Here is a 23,526-nt window from a genome sequence, read left to right as displayed (position 1 = left end):
GTCACTTTCCCTACTAGTATCCCCTTTCTACGGGTAAGTTGATGCAGATGTATGAATGAGTGGATCCTGGATCCACCAATGCATGCACAGTGTAGTGTAGAGGAGAACGCACTCGATGACGCCCGGCATCTTGCTCCTCCCGAGCTCTCGGGGCATAATTTCGGCAGTGGTCTATTATCCGCCTCTCTGCCGCTCGGATGCGAGCCTCTATGATGGTCTCACTGCGTCGATTCGCGATTTTCTACCTCTGCGTAGTGCAGAGCGTGTCTTTCGCTTGTGTTGGAGCAAATGTAGTAGTTCTGCGTGGGACGCTTCTTCAACCGATGCTCTGCTGACCCACATCTCAAGCAGCACCGCCACTCTCCAACACTCCCCCTTGTGCCATTTCGCATGGTGGACATGCAGAAGATGTTGGGGCTGGTCCCCTGAACCCCATCCCTGGAGAGCTGCCCACTGATAGTGTGGTCTGACCTCTCCTAGGGGTGAACTGTGGCCTAGGCCCCTGAGACTGACCCTGACCATGTGGCTGACCTGAACTCTGTGCAGGTGGACCTCTGAACTTCTTCCCAAGTGCAGGAGATGAGCTAGACTGACCCGGGCCCCTCTTCTGCTGTCTCTCCCTTCTGGTCTGCTCACTTATTCTTACTTTTTCAACCCTTATTGCAGCTTCCACTAACTTGCTAAATTCTGTGATTTCCAAGGCAGTGAGCTGGATCTTGATGTTGTCATTTAGTCCCTCTTCAAATCTCTTACATCTTTCAGCTTCATTAGGGACTATCTCCCTTCCGTAGCGGCTTAATCGAACAAATTCCTTCTCATATTCGCCACCGATACTGTCATCTCGCCTCAGGTTAATAAACTCTCTTCTTCTCTCTTCCAGGTATACAGTACCCACATATTTCTTCTTGAACTCGGAGAGAAAGAAGTCCCAAGTTACAGCTTCTGGCTGCACTTCACTGGACACAGTGTCCCACCATTTGTAGGCATCATCTTGCAACAGGGATATGGCAGCCTCTAGGTTTTGCTCTGGGGTGCAGTGGAGTTGTTTTAAGACTCTGCCCGTTCTGTTCAACCAATTCTCGGCTGCAACAGAGTCATCTTTTCTCTTGCCGAAGAAATCCACCGCCCCAAACTTTCTTAGCCTTTCCAGGTGTGATTTCTGCTGTGGAGCTGGTGGTGGTGGTGGTGCTGGCATTACTACGGCCATTTGTCTAAAGAAGTCGGCCAATTGTTGGAACATGGCCTGTGGAGGCTGAGCAGGCTCTGCTTGAGCTGGTGGAGTAGGTTCTCCCCTACCCCCAGTCTCAGCTGCTGCAGGTGGAGCATGACTCTCCACTTCCTCCTCGACTGCTCTCTGAGATGAAGGATCCATATCCTATTCAAAATAAGAAAGACAAACAGATTTGCATTAGTGTCACCTCGACTCTTACAAATGCAATGCATGGTATGGACTCAATCTAGGCCCAGAAACGCCTAAACCATGCTCTGATACCACTAAATGTGACACCCCTTACCCGTGTACAGTATACCCGAGTAAGTAATGCCACACGGTGTACCGGCACATTCTAATATACCTTAATTAATTTATACCATGCTTGTGAATATAATTTATGAAATATAATTTGTTTTAGCCATTTATCAAAAGTATTATTTATTTGAGGTTCCGAAGATTTTAAAGAAAATCCGGTGGAGTACTGGCTAAAAATGGAGAAAACAGTTCTTCGGAACCTGTTAAAAACACTTCCAATATTTGTATTCCATCATCTCAAAGTCCAATATCCAAAATCTCAACAATATTTCTCAATTTCAGTTCTCAACAACCTTTTCATTTCTCAAACATCCATCACATGTGATAATCAAGTATAAATCACAAATAAACATTTACTTTTCCATTCACAAATAAAATTTTCATAATTTACATGAACATTAATATACATTACACAAGTTTAATTACATATGAGAAAATAAAAATTTATTACAGAATGCCAAAATGACACCTAGTGTCCTACCAATGCAATCGCAGGTTGAGGTGACACGGACACTGGCAGAATCAGAGGATGGATTCACCCACCTGCGGTCTACTGGGCTCACGATCTGTATCTCCAGTACTACGCTGCGTGGCAAAAGCAACGCGCTAAGCAATAATGCTTAGTGGTGCAATAATATAATAAAAGAAAATAGCAGAAAATAAATATGTATAGAATGTGTATGATTTGTTTGTTTGGTATTGGTATATCCATCATTTCATTAACTTTGTTCACTTTCATTCATTTGGTTGCCCAAGTAACCTACACTAGACGACTGGACTGGATAACGGGTAAACTGGCGCTGGGTACCTAGTACCTCGGGCCGTCACACCATCGGTCACATATGCATCCCCGGTGTGCAACAGAACAGCTAATAAGCTGTAATAACATCAGGCACAAGGCCAAGTCTCAATACAAAGTTAGAATGGCTAAAAGCCATAAAATCACGGAATGGCATGTTGCCATGTGCAGTACTGCTAATTGAACCCTATTGGCATGCCAAACTATCAAAACCAATCTTGTTAGGTATACTAGGGCATTTGAAACTTTTAAAATCTTCAATCTTTGAATTTCAAATTTCGGTGTCACTATTCACCTCTTTGGTCAACTAATATGTTGACTTTTAGGTAGAAATTAGGTACATTGGTTTTGGCACTCCCAACATACCACATTTTGCCTTTAAAACTTGTTGGAATTGGTCACCATTACCATTTCTAACTTAAAACCAAGAGGGCAGAAAATTTCAGTTTTTGAAGCATATGTTTACTGTTCCATTAAGCACTGTTGCAGTGAGAATTTGAAGAAATGACAAACATGAAAGTTGTTCCTTATTTTGTCTAGTTGAATTTCCTTCTTTGAATCACTCCATTTGGAGTTTTGTAGCTCCAGAGATGGCCCAAAGACCACAGCTGGCCGGATTCCCATTGTGCAGAAATTACCACATCTACAGTAACATGAACAGTGACTGTGATTGCATTTTTGAATTGGTTATGGTCATAATTTGGGGTAGGTTCCTTCATGAAAGTTGTTTGTCTATGTCTTAACTTTTTTCTGTAAAAATTTCAGGTCAATTGACCAAATTTACAGTGAGTTATGGCCACTGTTCATTTGGTCATTTCTGCAGGTGCTGTTGCAGGGTGTCCGGATTGGGGCCAACTTTTGGTCCTCTTGCTTTGGTCTTTTGGGCATGGTTTCTTCAGAAAAAAGGGGGCATTATAAGCCTAGTTTCATGTCCAATTGGCCAAACACCAATTGGACCAACACAGCCAAAGTTATGGCTGTGTAATTGGACTGAAATCTCAGTCACCATTACTGCTGTCCCTAGGCAGCATAGTCATTCTCTTTGCCAAGCTATTTTTCAGTCCATATTATGGTCAACATACCTCAAATGGTCACTAATTGACCATTGGAGTGTTCTTTAATAGTTTCATAAGCCAAGTAAATTTTTACTTCTCAAAACCCTAATGTCCAATTCAATTTACCCATAAACCTCAATTAGCACACGAGTTCAACATCCATGCATATTCATACCTTAAACATTATTTCTAGCCACTCTAAATTCATTTAAACAATCAAACTCATCCTTCCTTAGGGCTGCCGAAAATTGAAGATACTCTAACATATATGATTTACTTCAAATTCTTACAATTTCTTAACTTAAAATGATGCTCTAGCAAGGATTAAAGGAGTGAGAGTGAAAGTATAGCACTAACCTTTAAGTGGCAGAATTTTCAGCCACCCAAACTCCTTTCTTTCTTCCTCTTTTGGCTGCCTAAAGCTTCCTTAGGATGTGTAGATTAATTTTAGTGAAGGTGACCTAGGATTTTAAGGTTGGATGTTGGAAGATTTAAAGCTCAATTTGAGCATCAATGGAGGAAGGGGTATGGGAAGGGTGCCGACCATGGGAGATGAAGAAGAAGATGTAAGTTTTTTTTTTCATTATTTGGTCTTATTTTGTATCCCTCTTATGCCTTAGTAAAATTTGTTAATCCCTCATTGGTTTAGAAGTTTTTTTAATTGAGGTCATCATGACATCATATATATAAATCTCATTTCTTTTCTTTTCTTTATTTCTTTCATTCATTTTTAATCATTTTCTCATAAATATTAATTCATATTTTGTGTCATAATAATTATTTACTCAACTGGACAAGTCGGCCAAAAATCACCTCTGAAGGCGAAATGACCAAAATGCCCTCCGTTTGGCTTAACGGGTCAAAATTGTCTGTACCGATTGAAAAATTTTTCTAGGTATTTTCTTGGCATTCTAATGCCATAGGAACCTCAATGACTCTTCTCTGGAGTCCCAAAAATTATTTTATGAATTTTTCCCCGGGTCTAGGGCTCCTCGTTGCGAGAACCGCAACTTCCCTCTGGTTACCCATCGCTAGGGCACCTACTGCTTAACTTGGTTGTATTTTATTTCTAAAATTTTTACTAAATTTTTCTTATTAATATTTGAGTTAATTATGGTTTCTGACTTTAGTTTAAATATTTTTCCGGACATTCTAGCTGTCCGGACCGACCGGTCACCGGAACAGTAGAATGTACGAAATTGCTACTGGGAGGGTGTTACATGTAAATTGGAGTTCTGGATTTGAAAACCATATTGGAAGTGTTTTTAACAGGTTCAGAAGAACTGTTTTTGTAATTTACAGCCAGCACTCTGTCGAAATTTCTATAAAAATTTATGGAAAATTCAGATAAATCAAAGTTGTAAATAAATGATATAATTGGTAAAATTTAGCACTTGGTGAATAATAAATAAATTAAGAAGGATAACTTGATATGAAATAAGATATGGTGTTCCGGCGTACTGTGCGGCATATCTTGCTCGGCTACACTGTAGATAGATAAGGGGTGTCGCACACATGGCACCATATGATCTTGCCAGTTGTCTTTCTATGATGGAAGACCACATGTCATGATTTAAATGGAGCTTGACACTTAGTTTTATAGGATTAAATCAAATAATAACAAGATGGGATCTTTTGATGACATGTGGCAAGAGAGTTAGGGTTTGACTTAAGTATATAAAGGAAAGTTAAAAAGAAAAATCAGCCACCTCTCTCTTTTCTCTTATGTTGGACGGCAACATGCTCTCTTCCCCTCCTCTTCAATTTCTCAATTGATTCAAGGGAAAAACTTTGATTTCCTCTTGAATTAAAATTATTAAAAAGTGTTTCTAACTCTCAATACATTCATACAACCTTCACAAAGTATAAACCCCATCTCAAAATTGGTTGACAAAGCTTGAGAAGCCAATCTAGGGGCTACCATTACAACTTTGGTGTGTGCTTGTGGTGGACAAACTAGAGGGACAACATTTGGGGTCCTAAGAACATCCTGGATTTGCATCAATTGTGCATCAAGAGGTTAGTACCTAAAAATCCCTCTTTTAGTTAGGGTTTAATTGAATTAAATGTTAATTTACAATCTTTAATGGCAAATGAAATTTTAATGCATGGTAAAATATGTTTTGGTATGCAGTTGGGCAATGGAAATTAATTAGGATCATAAGGCACTTGGTATGGTGCATGTAACCTTAGAAATTATTTTTGAAATTCAAGGTTCTAATACCCTTTAATCCACACTTCCACTCCTTCAATTGGTATCAGAGCCACTATATTTGTCATTAAGATTGTTTATGAGTCTTAGTTGTGTGATTGGATCAAATTTGGATTGATTTGAAACTGTTTGGGTGCTCAAGAGGGGCGGCTTGGGCAAGATACACGCCCTAAGGGTGTGTTTGATTTTTGGGCCCTTTATGCAATTATTGTATATCTTAAGGCCCATAATTAAGCCCATACCTAATTAAATTGTTTAATAACGAATTTTAATCACACAATTATTTTTTTGAAAATTGTTTCAAGGTATTAAATTTGGAAAAAGTTTTCTAAATTTAAAATTATTTGAATGAGATTCAAATTTAATTTTGTTTGAATATGTGATATTCAATTTAATTTTTAGTATATATATTTTATTTAATTGTTAAACTTTAATATGCATGATGGATGATCATGGACAATAAAAGACCAATGTGATTGGATTCATTTCTTTAATTTTTCTTTGGGATGTAAAATAATTAATTTTATTTTAGTGGCATGTATTATAATTGTTGTAGTAATTTAGATTGTAATTTCATTTATTTGAGGACTTTAAAGTCCATATTCTTGTAAACTCACCTTGGTATGCCAAGGATAACAATGTAATTGGATTGCAAGAAGAACAAAGAGGCCAAGAGCATTGGTGGGACCAGTGGGAGGAAATCAAGATTAAGTGTTGATTATGTACTCCTTCAACAACTCTTGTAAAATGAATGAATGAAATATACCTAGGAATGCCCTAATTCAATTCTTCGTGGCTTAGAATTGAATCCCTTAAAAAGTCCATGATCATACCTTATTATTTATTTATCCATGTATGCATGAGATGTGTATAAATGTATGCAAGTATATGATATATGCATGCCAATTGGACAATGTGTAAAGTGAGACCATAATAGTAATTAAGTCGGCCACAAAATCTTCCAAACAAATGATTAAGTTAGAAATGGTATAATTAAGGTAATTATATCATGGCCCTCCATTGAGGCAATTATTTTAGGAAATTTTAAAAACTTGCATGTGATGCATTTATTTAAGAGATTTTCTTAAGAATAATTGTTAAGCATAAGATGTTGTAAATATGTAAATAGTTGGTGGCCAATAATGAATGTGCTTGAGAACATTAAAATTATTTGCATGATTACTGGCTCAATGGGATTAACTAACTAATGCAAGATAAATCAATAATGGATGTGCCTGAGATTTTGAGCATTAAGGGCTAAATAAATGATTGAACCCCACATGAGATGTGATGGGCAAGGAGTTGCTCATTTAGAGTTTATTGTGATTCCAATAATGGATGTGCCTGAGGATGATCAATAAGACTATAAGAATTTAATCACCCACTAGAAATCCATCCAACTAGGATTTTCATTTCCTACTTTGTAAGTGTAGGATTCGTCAAGTTAGTGGGAGGACTAATTTGATTAAAAGACCATAATCATTTTGGTTAATTACTTGATACATTTACTCATTAATATAGTTATTTTCTACAGTTAATTTTTCTGATAATAATGAGCACACAACAATCACCACCATCCAATATCCTTGCGAGCATACTTTATCAAAATAGGTTGACGGGACCTAATCTTTCTGATTAGCTCAGAAATTTAAAACTTGTCCTAAACCTAGAACGTATTGGATATGTTTTAGACTTAAAGGTTCCTGGTCCCTTGCCTCCAGAGGCCACACAAGAGGAACTAGACACTTTGGACAAATGGAAGGAGCTTGATATGAAAGCCAAATGTTACATGCTTGCTTCTATGACTAATGAGTTACAAAAGCAACATGAAAATATGCAAAATGCAAGCGAGATCCTCCTTTACCTGCAAGAGTTGTATGGTGAGCACAATAGGAATGCTATGTATGAGATATCTAGACAGCTATTTCGCATGAGGATATATGAGGGACAGAATATAGGAGATCATATCCACAAGATGATTCGGCTTATTGAGCAGCTGGAACATCTTGATTTTCACATGGATTTCCAAGCTGAGTGATTCGATCCTTGATCCTGCCTAAGTCATTTAGGAATTTTGTGACAAATTTCCATATGACAAAGCAAGAGTGTACTTTGGCTGGGTTGCTTAACATGCTGGTTATTGCCCAAAAGAATATGTCGGACAATAAAGGAAAAGAGGTGGCTTTGATTGCATCTTCTTCTTCTATCGGAAAGTCTAAAAAGAAGAAGGGCAATAAGAATAAGAAACCTTAAATTCCTGGACCTTCCAAAAAGATAGCCAAACAGAAGGGCAAGACCGAAGTGGACAAAGGCAAGGGAAAGTGCTTCCACTACCAGAAGGATGGGTACTGAAAAAGGAACTGCCTAAAGTATTTTGCTTCTCTGAAGGACAAGAAGGATTAACCTTCAGAAGATATGTCTGTGTCTTGTTATTTAGATTCTGATGATACTTATAGTTCATCTACAAATTTTTTTTTTCTACTGTGCTAGTTCTCATATTACTTTTGATATGCAGGAAAATATGCAGGAACTAGTAAGTAGTAGCAGCTTGCAGTCACGAGATATTAGACTCCAGGTTGGCATTAGCTCAACTGTTGAAGCTTTAGCCATAGGATCTAAATCTTTATACATGAATGGACATGTTTTGTATCTAAATAATGTTTTGCATGTAGCTATGAATTTCAGTTCACAAATGATGTTTGCAATATTTATTTTGGAAATAAATATGTTGGCTCAGGTTATATGCATGATGGACTTTATTATTTAGATAATAATGTTAAATACAAATCTAATGCAAAGGCAAGGGAAAGTGCTTCCACTACCAGAAGGATGGGTACTGAAAAAGGAACTGCCTAAAGTATTTTGCTTCTCTGAAGGACAAGAAGGATTAACCTTCAGAAGATATGTCTGTGTCTTGTTATTTAGATTCTGATGATACTTATAGTTCATCTACAGCTTGGGTTTTAGATACTGGTGCTAGTTCTCATATTACTTTTGATATGCAGGAAAATATGCAGGAACTAGTAAGTAGTAGCAGCTTGCAGTCACGAGATATTAGACTCCAGGTTGGCATTAGCTCAACTGTTGAAGCTTTAGCCATAGGATCTAAATCTTTATACATGAATGGACATGTTTTGTATCTAAATAATGTTTTGCATGTAGCTATGAATTTCAGTTCACAAATGATGTTTGCAATATTTATTTTGGAAATAAATATGTTGGCTCAGGTTATATGCATGATGGACTTTATTATTTAGATAATAATGTTAAATACAAATCTAATGCAAGCATTCTAAATGAATGTAATGCCATGATGAAAATCAACTAAAGTTCAAAATATATTTGGCACTTAAGATTAAGTCATGTTGCAGAAGATAGGATTGCAAAGCTGGAGAAAATAGGGATTTTATCCTCATTGGGTTATGAACCTACTCCAACTTGTGAATCCTGCCTTCAAGGCAAAATGACTAGATCACCTTCTGTTGGACAAGGGTTAAGAGCTGAAAATATTTTGGAATTGATACATAGTGATGTATGTGGTCCATTTAAGGAAATAGCTAGAGGCGGTTTTCATTACTTTATTACCTTTACTGATGATAAATCAAGGTTTTGGTATTTGTCTTTGATGAAATACAAACATGAATCCTTTGAAAAGTTTAAAGAATTTAAATGTGAAGTAGAAAATCAAACAGAAAAAAGTATTAAAACTCTTCGGTCAGATCATGGAGGTGAATACTTAAGTACTGAATTTGATGAATACTTGAAAGAGCATGGCATTATCTCCCAACTGACTCCCCTAGGAATGCCACAACTGAAAGGTGTACCTGAAAGGAGAAATCGTAACTTATTAGATATGGTATGAAGTATGATGAGCTATACTAATATGCCAATCTCCTTTTGGGGATTTGCATTAGAATCAGCTTTGCATATTCTGAATAGGATTCCATCAAAATCAGTCTCTTCCACACCTTATGAGATATGGCATTGAAGAAAACCAAGTCTTAAGCATGTTAAGATTTGAGATTGTCCAGCTTATATTAAAAAGCTAAACACTGATAAATTGGAAATCAGATCAGAAAAAGGTCGATTTGTTGGATATCCAAAAGAAAGTTTTGGATATTATTTTTATTTGCCTACATCACAAAAGGTTATGATAAGCAGAGTTGTCATATTTTTTGAACAAATAATTTATTTAAGAAGGAGGCAAAGGAAGGCAAATAGAGATGTTTCCAAAGACACCAGAGGAAAGAGATAAAATAGCTAGGATTCCATATGCTTCGGCTATTGGAAGTTTAATGTATGCAATGTTATGTACTAGGCCAGATATCGCATATACTTTTAGTTTGACTAGCAGGTTTCAATCTAATTCAGGTTTGGAACATTGGATAGTTGTCAAGAATATCCTTAAGTACTTGAGAAGAACTAAGGATTCATTCTTGATTTATGGAGGTGGTGACTTGCAATTGGATGGTTATACTGATTCTGATTTTTATTCAGATATCGATGTTAGAAAGTCTACCTCTAGGTATGTGTTCATTTGTAATGGAGGTGCAGTCACTTGGAAGAGTTCCAAACAGAGAATGACTGCTAATTCCACTACAGAGACCAAGTATATTACTGCATCAGATGCTGCAAAAGAGGCTGTTTGGATAAAGAAGTTCGTGACAAAACTTGCAGTAATTCCTTCCATTAAGTCAGCAGTTCCTCTCTATTATGACAATAATGGAGTGGTCATACAGGCCAAAGAACCTCGGTCTAGAAATCCAAATACGTAGAAAGGCGCTACCACATTATCAGAGAGATACTTGGGTGAGGCGATGAAACCATGCAGAAAATAGCATCAGCCGAAAATCCAGCTGATCCATTCATAAAGCCTAGGTCACAGACTTAGTTAGATCGACGTCTTGAGAAGATGGGTCTAAGATATTGTAATGAATGGCTCTAATGCTAGTGGGAGATTATTGGTAGTATGCCCTAGAGCATATCATTTTGTATGTATCTTGTATATATTTTATTAATAAAAAGGCATTTTTACGTTTCTATTTACATAAACTATTTATGTGTAATTGAAATGGTCCATTGATATTTTGTGAGAAATCCTATTCTTAAGTTATTAAGAATATGAGTGATAATATTTCTAGCACAAAGTATCATAAGCCAGTTCACAATCGAGGATAATTCACAAAGTACATGACTTGTCCAGAAAGATTGTAATCATGTTTGTTTCCAAGGTATTTATATGAGATATAAATAAGGTGGAGTGGTGATTCTCATGCCACATAACAAACATGATAGGCACTTATACATGATAAGTAGTTCGAACCAGTGGCGCATATGACAAGCACATGGAGTTTACTCTTGTCAATGCATTGTCATATATTATATTAGTGTATATAATCTTTAGACCTGAGATAACACAGTTATATAGGTGGTTTGAGATTGATACTACTTTCATACTTGTATTGTGTATGGGTATATGGGCATGTGTTGGCTCCTACTAGTTATATATAGAGATAGGTGTTGATTAATATGGAATTCGTTACCCTAAGTAAATAGGGATAAAATCCTACGTTCATTTATTTATTCTTAATGTTTCAAGTTCCAGGCCAGGACAGACAGATTTAGTCAGAAAAGAGTTTCTGACAAGAAAATCTAATTAATCAAGAACTGGAATTAAAAGAGAACATAATGTTCATAGTAAATGGAGTTTGACATTAACCATGACTCCAGCTCGAATTGGGATTTTATAGCGGAGAGATTCTAGTGCATGGTAATATATGATTAAAGGTTCATTTAAAGTTTTCCTTATTACTGATTGAGTGGCCATGGCATAACTATGGTCTATGAGATGCCTGAAATGATTTAGAGAAATCATTTATGGTAAGAACGAGTTCTAATGATATTAAGAGTTAATATCATTTCTCATTGCTAATAAGTAATGAGCCTAGTAAGTCACACATCTACACAAGCTAATCACCATTTAAAATGTGATTTAATTGATTAATTAAAGAGTTTAATTAATTAATTAAAGAGGTTTGGTTTGCAATAAGATTGTAAAGTCCCTAGCATGACTTGAAATCAAATCTAGGTTATTGGATGTACAGTATAAATTAAATTTACATTTAATTTGATTAAATATGAATTTAATTATGAGAAATTAATTAATTGAGATTAATTAATTATTTAATTAATATTTGATATAAATTGATTTAAAGAGGAGAAATTATAATTTTGGGTTGAGAACTCAAATTAAAAAACAAGGGCAAATTGGTCTTTTCACACGGTAACATGTGGCGCCATGAGATGGTGACATGTGGCTCCATGAGATGGTGACACATGGCACTATATGATCTTGCCACTTGTCTTTCTATGATGGAAGATGTAACACCTTCCCTGTAGCAACTCCGTACATTCTACTGTTTCGGTGACCAGTGTCGGTCTAGACAGCTAGAACGTCCAGAAAAATATTTAAACTAAAGTGAGGAACTATAATTAACTCAAATATTAATAAGAAAAATTTTAAAAAAATTTTAGAAATAAAATACAACCAAGTTAAATGAACCGGTGCCCTAGCGATGGGTAACCTAGTGGGAAGTTGCGGTTCTCGCAACTAGGAGCTCTAGACCCAGGGAAAAATTCATAAAATAATTTTTGGGACTCCAGAGGAGGGTCATTGAGGTTCCTATGGCATTAGAATTCCAAGAAAATATTTAGAAAAATTTTTCAATCGGTACAGACAATTTTAGTCTGTTAAGCCAAAAGGAGGGTATTTTGGTCATTTTGCCTTCAGAGGTGAATTTTGGCCGACTTGTACAGTTAAGTAAATAATTATTATGACATAAAATATTAATAAATATTGCTAAAAATTGAATTGAAAATGAGTAGCAAAGAAAAGAAAAGAAAATGAATTAAAATTGCAATTTTGACCTCATGCTTAAGTCACTAAGCAGTCTCACCCAATCACATTGTGACACATGTCCTTAAACCACTTAAAATGAGTCCAATGGGCAGAAAATTGAAATGAAAAACTGAACTCTCCTTCCTCATTTTCCGTCCACCATAGCCAAGAAGCTTTCTCTCCATTTTCTCTTTTAAAGGTTGATTTTCCTAAGCTTCCTCACCTCAAAACCTTATCCTCCCTTCACTAAAAATTATACCCACACTAAGGAGAAGTGTTTAGCAGCCAAGAAAGAGTAAGAGAGTAAAGAAAAATTGAAGTCTTGGTTAGCTTGGATTTAAGCTACAAGAGATTAGTGCATATTTTCATATCTCTCACTTTTTATTCCATGTTAGAGGCTTAAATTGAGTAAGAAATTATAAGGAATTGAAATAAAATATATGTGTACGAACACCAAGAAATTTGGCAGCCATGGGAGGAGTTTGGAAATTATTGATTTGTTTGAGCTAAATAGCTTAGAAATGGTTGTTGATAAGGATATTTGAGCTAGATGTTGATTTGGTTATGTTAGATAAAGTGATGGATTGTTAGGGTTAGGGTTTTGAGATTTAATTGAGAATTTAGGGTTTTGAGCAAATTGGAGTTTAGCTCCTATAATGGTGTAGGAACATTTTAATGGTCAATTAGTGACCATTTGGTTATTGGTAAACAAGAAATGAAGTGTTTTTAGTGATGGGATTTAGGTTTAGTGTGGCCGCCCTAGGTGACCTGCAGAATTGGACATGAGTCCAGCAGGTTTGGGCAGCCATAACTTGAACTGTAGAGGTTCAATTGGTACAACGACAATTGGACATGAAACTAAACACATAATGGCACAACTTTGGTGAAGAAACCATGCCCATAAAACCAAACCAAGTGGACCAAAAGCTTGCCCCAATCCGGGTGACCTGCAGTCTATTTCTGCAGAATGACCAAATGAACAGTGATTGTTCATTTGGCCATAACTCAGTGTAGAATGGTCCAATTGACCTGAAATTTTACCAGCAATAAGTTGAGATATAGACCAAAAACTTTCATGAAGAAACCTAACCCAAATTATGACCAGAACCTATCCAACAAGTGAGTTGCACTCACTGTTCACTGCACTGTAGATATGGTCAGTCCAGAAAAATTCCAATCCTGCCAGTTGTGGTTTTTAGACCATAACTTGAGCTACAAAACTCCAAATGTCACACCCTACCCCTCTGTAAGGCATAACATGATCCCATAGTATACCTAATGAATTACCAACTTTGCCTACTGATAACCCATTAAATACACTACAAGGGATTTTCAAAAACTTTTCTTACTTCTTTTACAGTGGTGAGCACTATTTACAGGTGTTAAAAACCTTTTTGAACTGAGGTGAATTAACTAACACATTTAGACTATTAGTAATTTCTGAAAAAAATTTTGGTAGAGTGCCTTCCGTAATTTGAATAAAACAGTTCTTCAAAAACCTGTTAAAAGCACTTCAATATTTTTCTCAATCTCAAACTCTAGCATAATTCAACACAAATCCACAATAATTTTTCAAAGACTGAGATATAAGAAATATAATACAATTTTTACAAGCCCAAATAACTCATAATTTATTTTACAACTTTAATGTACAATTTTAATTTACAACTGCTCAAAACCAAGAACACTATATACATACAGTGAACATACATTACAATATAAAATGCAGAATATGGTATACTCAATATACCCGATGATTTCTCGCTGAATGTACTAGCAGCCTAGTCTGCTGCCCTGTTAGTCTATCTACCTGCGACAGCAATGAAAAGCTATCGCTGAGTAAAATTTACTCAGTGGTACACAATAACAATTTAAAATGCGATATATAAATCTTTTATTGACAGTTCACAAATCAAATGTTCACAATTCCATTTCACAATTTACAAAATTCACCTAACACAAATTTGATCAAGTAATTGAATAATACCGTTTTGCAAATCAATAACACAATTCGATCAAATAACTGAATAATACCGTTTTGCAAATCAATAACACAATTCGATCAAATAACTGAGTAATACCATTTTGCAAATCAATAACACAATTCAATCAAATAACTGAATAATACAATGTTGCCAATCGATAACATAATTTAGGCCATGACACAATTTTTCCACACATGCCGTGTTGTACACCACGACAAGACACACTCACCCCAATAATCGAAATCAATGAGGGAGGAAGCTAGCTATATAATAAGTACTCATCCACACTCATCTCAGACTGGCAAGTCAAAGAGGGAGGAACATAATCACACTCACCCCAGACTAATAGGTCAAAGAGGGAGGAATATATCACACTCACCCCATAAATGGAGGAGGAACATAGTAACAGTGTCATGCCAAGTGTGAATCAAAACAATTTCAAATCATAATATTTCATACAAACCATAAATCACATTTTATCTCAAAATTTCCATTTGCAAAGTTGGCAACACAATAATTTCCAAATAATATTCCCAAAACCAAAGCAATCAAAAATTATTCATAACTCATTTCTCCAAATAAATTTGCTAGTAAAAGCAGTGAATATAAAAGTATTGTGCACGAACACAATTTAAAACTATAATGTTCAATTAAATTTTTAAGTAGAAAATGAGAAGTCAAAATTATTGTGCACAAAAACAATTTAAAACAATAACGTACAAATAATAATAATTTACTTCAATTGAAAAATTTAAAAGAAATAACTATTGTGCACAAACACAATTTAAAACATTAACTTACAAATAATTATACTTTATTTTAATTGGAAAATTCAAAAGAAATAACTATTGTGCACAAACCTCTAATAACTGTCTCTTGGCTTTGACTCAGTGTTTCCTTCCCTCTCCCTGAGTCTTTGCTAACTGAGAAACACAATTTGAAGTGTTTCAGTACTTAATTAAACTGTCTCTAACGATAATGTTTGATAAATAATTCACTAAATGCTATTATTTGAATAATCAACTTAATTATTCGACCCTCGATGCGTTTTAGGTAATTTAGGTTTTAATGTCATTAATATGTCACATTTGATAGTCTTTTAGGGTTGGTACATGTTACCAAATTCATTTCCGTGTATACTGCATTTTCTTGCGATTTGCTGGACTCCGGGATACTAGTTTGACCTAGCCGGACGACCTAGTTCCCTAGGTTTTCGGGTTTCGGTCAAAACTACAAACTTGTAGATCTATGTCTTATGGAACGCGGGGCAAAATTTCAGGTCATTCTGAGTTATGTAGCCCAAGTTATGGTCATTTTACTATTGCTGGTCAAATTGCATCAAAATTGGTCACTTTAGGTCATTTTAGGTCAATTTTGGTTCGGCCAGTTTTTGGACCCGAACTTGTGCAAGCTTTTTGACTTGCTTATGGTCATTTCTGGGCTTTTATGTCCTCATAAGACTTGTAGATATGGGTCTTAACTATTCATGGTCAAAATTTCAGGTCAATTGGACCTGTTTTGAGTGAGTTATGGCCTAAACACTAACTGCTGCCCAAATGGTCAATTTTCAGGCCTTATTTGCACTTAATCCGGATTTGGTCATTTTTCAAGCTACCTTGCAAGCAGAATTTTGGCAAGCTTCCTTCATGAAAGTTGGCACATTTTGTGCCTAGTTTCACCTCCAATTGGTCTCATACCAATTGGAGCCACACACTTAAAGTTATAGGCATAAAACACAAACTGCCTTATTGCAATTCTTGCATACATATCAAACATCACTTTTAACACTCACCAAACTTAACATTCGAACTAATTCTGGTTGTACCATGACCTAAACATAATTCACAACACATTATAGGTCATTTTGGCAGCTTACAATTTCATTCAATGTGCACCAATAAGTGCAGAATTTGCCCAACTCAATTTACAACAATTTAACTCCATAACCAAGCTCATTCACATGTCTAAACTTCACACCACTATACATACATTCAAACTGCCATAACAACCAACACATTTTAACATCATTATTCCATAAACCAAGCATGAATTCCAGCATTCTTCAAGGGTTAGTAAACTGCCACAATGGTACACTTACATTCCATTACTTTCCAAGCTTTAAATTTTATTTTACATTTACATATACTAAGTATACATCACCTAAACAATTTCCTACACAATATACATTTAATCAATCATTTAATTCACCATTTACAAGCACAAATAAACTGCCTTCAAAGTGTTTCCATGGCTGCCAAAAGTACACTTCTCCATTTAAACATCAAACCTCAAAAATTTCTCCATAATTCAAACACCCATAACATCCTTACAAACTTTAATTAAACAATAATAAAAAACACAAACTTACCACTTTGGAAATTCTTCAAAACCTCACCAAAACTTCTCTTTCTTGCTTCCTACATGCTGCCCATGATGTGTAGAACAAGTTTAATGAAGAACAATTGGAGAAATTGTGGCTTGATCATTAGGAGTGGAGCTTGCATGCAAGGTGTGGCCATGGTGGACAATGGAGAGAAAATTCAATTCGGCAAAGTGAGGATTTGAGAGGAAGAAGAAGACATTAGTGGAGTAATCTGCCCACTTAGTGAATTTTTAATTCCCTTAGTGGTCCACTCACCTTAATTAAATCATATTATATGTTTTAATTGATAATTACTCCATTTACCCTCTATTTTTGCTATTTACATTAGGTACCCCTAAATTAATTTTTCATTATATTTTCCAAGTGTAATATTATTTATTTTTAATGGAAATTTAGGTCAAAAGACAATTCGGGATGTCAAATGACCACAATGCCCCTGTTCGGGTTACATTCTCAATTTTTCGGTAACACCGGGTTTTGTCCGTTTTTCGATTTCTCACTTTTCTTTGTACTAATTATTTAATTTTTCTTTGATATTTCTAATGGTATTTGCACTTCAATTGGTGTCTATTTAAATCCTAAAAATATTTTCCAGGGTTCCCCGTGGTCCAGGGCTAGTCAACGGTCCACGCCATGACTTCCCGGTGCGGTCACCCATCGCTAAGGTTCTCGGCTCGCTTAACTTGGTTACATTTCTTTGCTATTATATTTCCTTTGTTTTTCTTGTATTTTCTTTTCTTGTATTTCATTATTTAATGTCTCCTCACTCATATCGAAGTGTAGTTCTAGGCATCCTAGCTGTCCGGACAACACTGGTCACCGGAACAGTAGAACGCATTACCGAACATAGGGGTGTTACAATTCTCCCCCCCCTTAAAATAAATTTCGTCCACAAAATTTTACCCAATAGTCATCTTACAATAGTCATACGTTTATTTTTTTCCTTTTTATACGATCGAATAATCTTCTTTTCCTCAAATTTGTATAAGACTTTTAACAATCTAATACAACGTTTAATTTGTTTGTATAACACCAATCTTCTCTTACTATTGTCCTGTCTAATATTTCGATTCATGTTCCTTCTTGAATGACCCTTGAGGTCATGTTAGAATTATTTATCTAGTCATTGGTCCTCTGACCATTCTAGTCCATAGTCTTCCTCACATTCGTAACATTTCTTTGTTATATTTGAACCAATTGTTCGAATTTTTACTTCCATAACTCTTTTTATCTGTCAATATTCTATAGCTTACTTTCTTTTGTACTGAACTATAACCTTTCGATATTCTAACCTTTGAGTTTTAGATCCCTAAGTAGGATTTTCAAACTTATTTCTAACAATTAAATTCTGTCATGGCATAACTATACCAAAACAGATGCCGTTGGCAACTATTCTTATCTAGGTGTACTATCGGGTAGTACATAGCTCTACACAATAATCTCAAGTCAGTACTGTAATCTGCAGCTTACAGTATAAACATCAAGAACATTGCATAGTTACTACTATACATCCCAATAGATCAAATTTTCCTATCTTTTATCCTTTTCGAATTCACTAATATCCCGAACTTATTATGATTACAATATCCAGTAACAATTACTAACAGTGACATCCTTGCCCTCATCTAGAGCAATTCCATTACTGCATCTTACTTTTACGTCCTCTTGCCTTACATTAAGTAGGCTCGACAATTAGCTTTATAATTTATGGTGTGTTAGAAAATACTTTTCGCCAATAAACTCTTTCAAAACTAATTTCACTTATTATCACAATCCTTACTTTAAAGGGCTAATCACTAATGCATCAAAATTTATTCCCCTGTAAAGGAATAACAATAGAACATATAGTTCTAACACTAACATAAAAATATGCAGACCCCAGGTCAAACAATACATATATATATATCTTAGTTACTATTTGAGAAAGTACCAGCAATAATATCAAAAGTCTAAGTCTCTTCTCTCCGCCATGTAGCGTATACTCCAGCTAGTGCATCACCCTGTTCTGGCTGATTCACAGTACTCTGACTTCTAGGTGTACTACCCCTACCTCTACCTTTGCCTTTACTAACTGATGGTGAACTCTTTGGGGTAGAAACTTGGGTTGATCCCTTTGGTGTAGTAAATGATCCAGAACGACCTAGATTTACACAATCCCTAGCAAAATGGCCAGTCTCTCCACAGTTAAAACATGCTCCTACGGCTTTATAACATACCCCACTATGTGGTTTACCACAAGTTTCACAAAGTCGATCTGACAGCGCATTCCTGGGTTTCTGTTGAGTTTGCTGATCGGATCGAGGTGGTTTCTGTCCAGAAGATCTATCTCTACTGGACTTCTTACTATCTCTGTTGTATCCCCCAAAGTTTTTCCTCTTTCCAGTAAGACCACTAGAACTCTGTTCTACTGACTTTCCCTCTTTTTCTGTCTTCTCTGATTTCTTTTCTCGTGTCGCTTGATTCAATTCTTTCTAATTCTAGTGCTTGAGAAATAAGTTCGGAGAAGTTGTTATGTTTGAATCCGACCACTTGTAATCGATACTAGGCTTCAAGCCGGTTTCAAACCTCTTACATCTCTCCCTCTTGGTAGAAAGTAGACTTCTTGCATAATGGCTCAAAGTGAAAAAATTCCCTTTCATATTCAGCCACCGATCTAGTCCCTGTTTGGACTTAGGAACTCTTGCGCTTCGATCTACATAAGCATCGGGGACATATTTTTGTCTGAATTCCACAGAAAGTCACTCCAGTTAGCACCAGTTCTACCAAAGCGTGGGGAATGGTTTTCCACCAGTCATAAGCATCCCCTGTAGCAAAGATCTGAGTATTCAAATCGAGCTCCTGCAATGCGGTCAGTTTCTTGAATACCCTATCCATCCTTTCTAACCATTGTTGTTACGCCTCTAGAGGATCTCATCCCCTTGAACTCTGTAGCCCCATATTTCATCAATTTGTCATATTGTCTAGCGTAAGACCGTGGTTGTACCATCGTGTCAGATTGGGGCTTGTGTAAGCACATTACCAGCCATTTGTTGGAACATTGCGACCATCTGTGGCGAGCGAAGCGAGGAACTACGATGCTGCAGGTGGTCTTCTTTGAACCACCGACATTACGTGAGGTCAGCATCCCCTTGCACCTTAGCCTCTATAGATTGATCGACTAAACGATCACCCTCTTCCATAGTCAATGCGAGGATCTTAGACCTCCTAAACAAATAACACAAGGAGATTTCCTCCCGTTATTGTATATTTATAATGTAATGTACTGTATGTATCAGACAATGATATTGAGCAGTTGTACTATGAAGAAAGAATATTCAAGTAACATGTGAAAAAAGAATTTAAAAGACTAGCTCTGATACCACTAAAACATGTCACACCCTACCCCTCTGTATGGCATAACATGATCCCGTAGTATACCTAATGAATTACCAACTTCGCCTACTGATAACCCATTAAATACACTACAAGGGATTTTCAAAAACTTTTCTTACTTCTTTTACAGTGGTGAGCACTATTTACAGGTGTTAAAAACCTTTTTAAACTGAGGTGAATTAACTAACACATTTAGACTATTAGTAATTTCTGAAAAAAATTTTGGCAGAGTGCCCTCCGTAATTTGAATAAAACAGTTGTTCAAAAACTTGTAAAAAGCACTTCAATATTTTTCTCAATCTCAAACTCTAGCATAATTCAACACAAATCCACAATAATTTTTCAAAGACTGAGATATAAGAAATATAATACAATTTTTACAAGTCCAAATAACTCATAATTTATTTTACAACTTTAATGTACAATTTTAATTTACAACTGCTCAAAACCAAGAACACTATATATATACAGTGAACATACATTACAATATAAAATGCAGAATATGGTATACTCAATATACCCGATGATTTCTCGCTGAATGTACTAGCAGCCTAGTCTGCTGCCTTGTCAGTCTATCTACCTGCGACAGCAATGAAAAGCTATCGCTGAGTAAAATTTACTCAGTGATGCACAATAACAATTTGAAATGCGATATATAAATCTTTTATTGACAGTTCACAAATCAAATAATTCACAATTCCATTTCACAATTTACAAAATTCACCTAACACAAATTTGATCAAGTAATTGAATAATACCGTTTTGCAAATCAATAACACAATTCGATCAAATAACTGAATAATACCGTTTTGCAAATCAGTAACACAATTCGATCAAATAACTGAATAATACCGTTTTGCAAATCAATAACACAATTCGATCAAATAACTGAATAATACAATGTTGCCAATCGATAACATAATTTAGACCATGACACAATTTTTCCACACATGTCGTGTTGTACACCACGACAAGACACATTCACCCCAATAATCAAAATCAATGAGGGAGGAAGCTAGCTATATAATGAGTACTCATCCACACTCATCTCAGACTGGCAAGTCAAAGAGGGAGGAACATAATCACACTCACCCCAGACTGATAGGTCAAAGAGGGAGGAATATATCACACTCACCCCATAAAAGGAGGAGGAACATAGTAACAGTGTCATGCCAAGTGTGAATCAAAACAATTTCAAATCATAATATTTCATACAAACCATAAATCACATTTTATCTCAAAATTTCCACTTGCAAAGTTGGCAACACAATAATTTCCAAATAATATTCCCAAAACCAAAGCAATCAAAAATTATTCATAACTCATTTCTCCAAATAAAATTGCTAGTAAAAACAGTGAATATAAAAGTATTGTGCACGGACACAATTTAAAACTATAATGTTCAATTAAATTTTTAAGTAGAAAATGAGAAGTCAAAATTATTGTGCACAAAAAAAATTTAAAACAATAATGTACAAATAATAATAATTTACTTCAATTGAAAAATTCAAAAGAAATAACTTTTATGCACAAACACAATTTAAAACATTAACTTACAAATAATTATACTTTATTTCAGTTGAAAAATTCAAAAGAAATAACTATTGTGCACAAACACAATTTAAAACATTAACTTACAAATAATTATACTTTATTTCAATTAAAAAATTCAAAAGAAATAGCTATTGTGCACAAACCTCTAATAACTGTCTCTTGGCTCCGACTCGGTGTTTCCTTCCCTCTCCCTGAGTCTTTGCTAACTGAGAAACACAATTTGAAGTGTTTCAATACTTAATTAAACTGTCTCTAACGATAATGTTTGATAAATAATTCACTGAATGCTATTATTTGCTTAATCAACTTAATATATCGACCCTCGATGCGTTTTAGGTAATTTAGGTTTTAATGTCATTAATATGTCACATTCGATAGTCTTTTAGGGTTGGTACATGTTACCAAATTCATTTCCGTGTATACTGCATTTTCTTGCGATTTGCTGGATTCCGGGATACTAGTTTGACCTAGTCGGACGACCTAGTTCCCTCGGTTTTTGAGTTTCGGTCAAAACTACAAACTTTTAGATCTATGTCTTATGGAACGCGGGGCAAAATTTCAGGTCATTTTGAGTTACGTAGACCAAGTTATGGTCATTTTACTATTGCTGGTCAAATTGCATCAAAATTGGTCACTTTAGGTCATTTTAGGTCAATTTTGGTTCGGCTAGTTTTTGGACCCGAACTTTTGCAAGCTGTTTGACTTGCTTATGGTCATTTCTGGGCTTTGGTGTCTTCATAAGACTTGTAGATATGGGTCTTAACTATTCATGGTCAAAATTTCAGGCCAATTGGACCTGTTTTGAGTGAGTTATGGCCTAAACACTAACTGCTGCCCAAATGGTCAATTTTCAGGCCTTATTTGCACTTAATCCGGATTTGGTCATTTTTCAAGCTACCTTGCAAGCAGAATTTTGGCAAGCTTCCTTCATGAAAGTTGGCACATTTTGTGCCTAGTTTCACCTCCAATTGGTCTCATACCAATTGGAGCCACACACTTAAAGTTATAGGCCTAAAACACAAACTGCCTTATTGCAATTCTTGCATACATATCAAACATCACTTTTAACACTCACCAAACTTAACATTCAAACTAATTCTGGTTGTACCTTGACCTAAACATAATTCACAACACATTATAGGTCATTTTGGCAGCTTACAATTACATTCAATGTGCACCAACAAGTGCAGAATTTGCCCAACTCAATTTACAACAATTTAACTCCATAACCAAGCTCATTCACATGTCTAACCTTCACACCACTATACATACATTCAAACTGCCATAACAACCAACACATTTTAACATCATTATTCCATAAACCAAGCATGAATTCCAGCATTCTTCAAGGGTTAGCAAACTGCCACAATGGTACACTTACATTCCATTACTTTCCAAGCTTTAAATTTCATTTTACATTTACATATACTAAGTATACGTCACCTAAACAATTTCCTACACAATATACATTTAATCAATCATTTAATTCACCATTTACAAGCACAAATAAACTGCCTTCCAAGTGTTTCCATGGCTGCCAAAAGTACACTTCTCCATTTAAACATCAAACCTCAAAAATTTCTCCATAATTCAAATACCCATAACATCCTTACAAACTTTAATTAAACAATAATAAAAAATACAAACTTACCACTTTGGAAATTCTTCAAAACCTCACCAAAACTTCTCTTTCTTGCTTCCTACATGCTGCCCATGATGTGTAGAACAAGTTTAATGAAG

This window comes from Hevea brasiliensis, chromosome 4 (assembly GCF_030052815.1).
Source record: "Hevea brasiliensis isolate MT/VB/25A 57/8 chromosome 4, ASM3005281v1, whole genome shotgun sequence".
NCBI lineage: Eukaryota > Viridiplantae > Streptophyta > Magnoliopsida > Malpighiales > Euphorbiaceae > Hevea > Hevea brasiliensis.
This window is presented reverse-complemented; position numbering follows the sequence as displayed.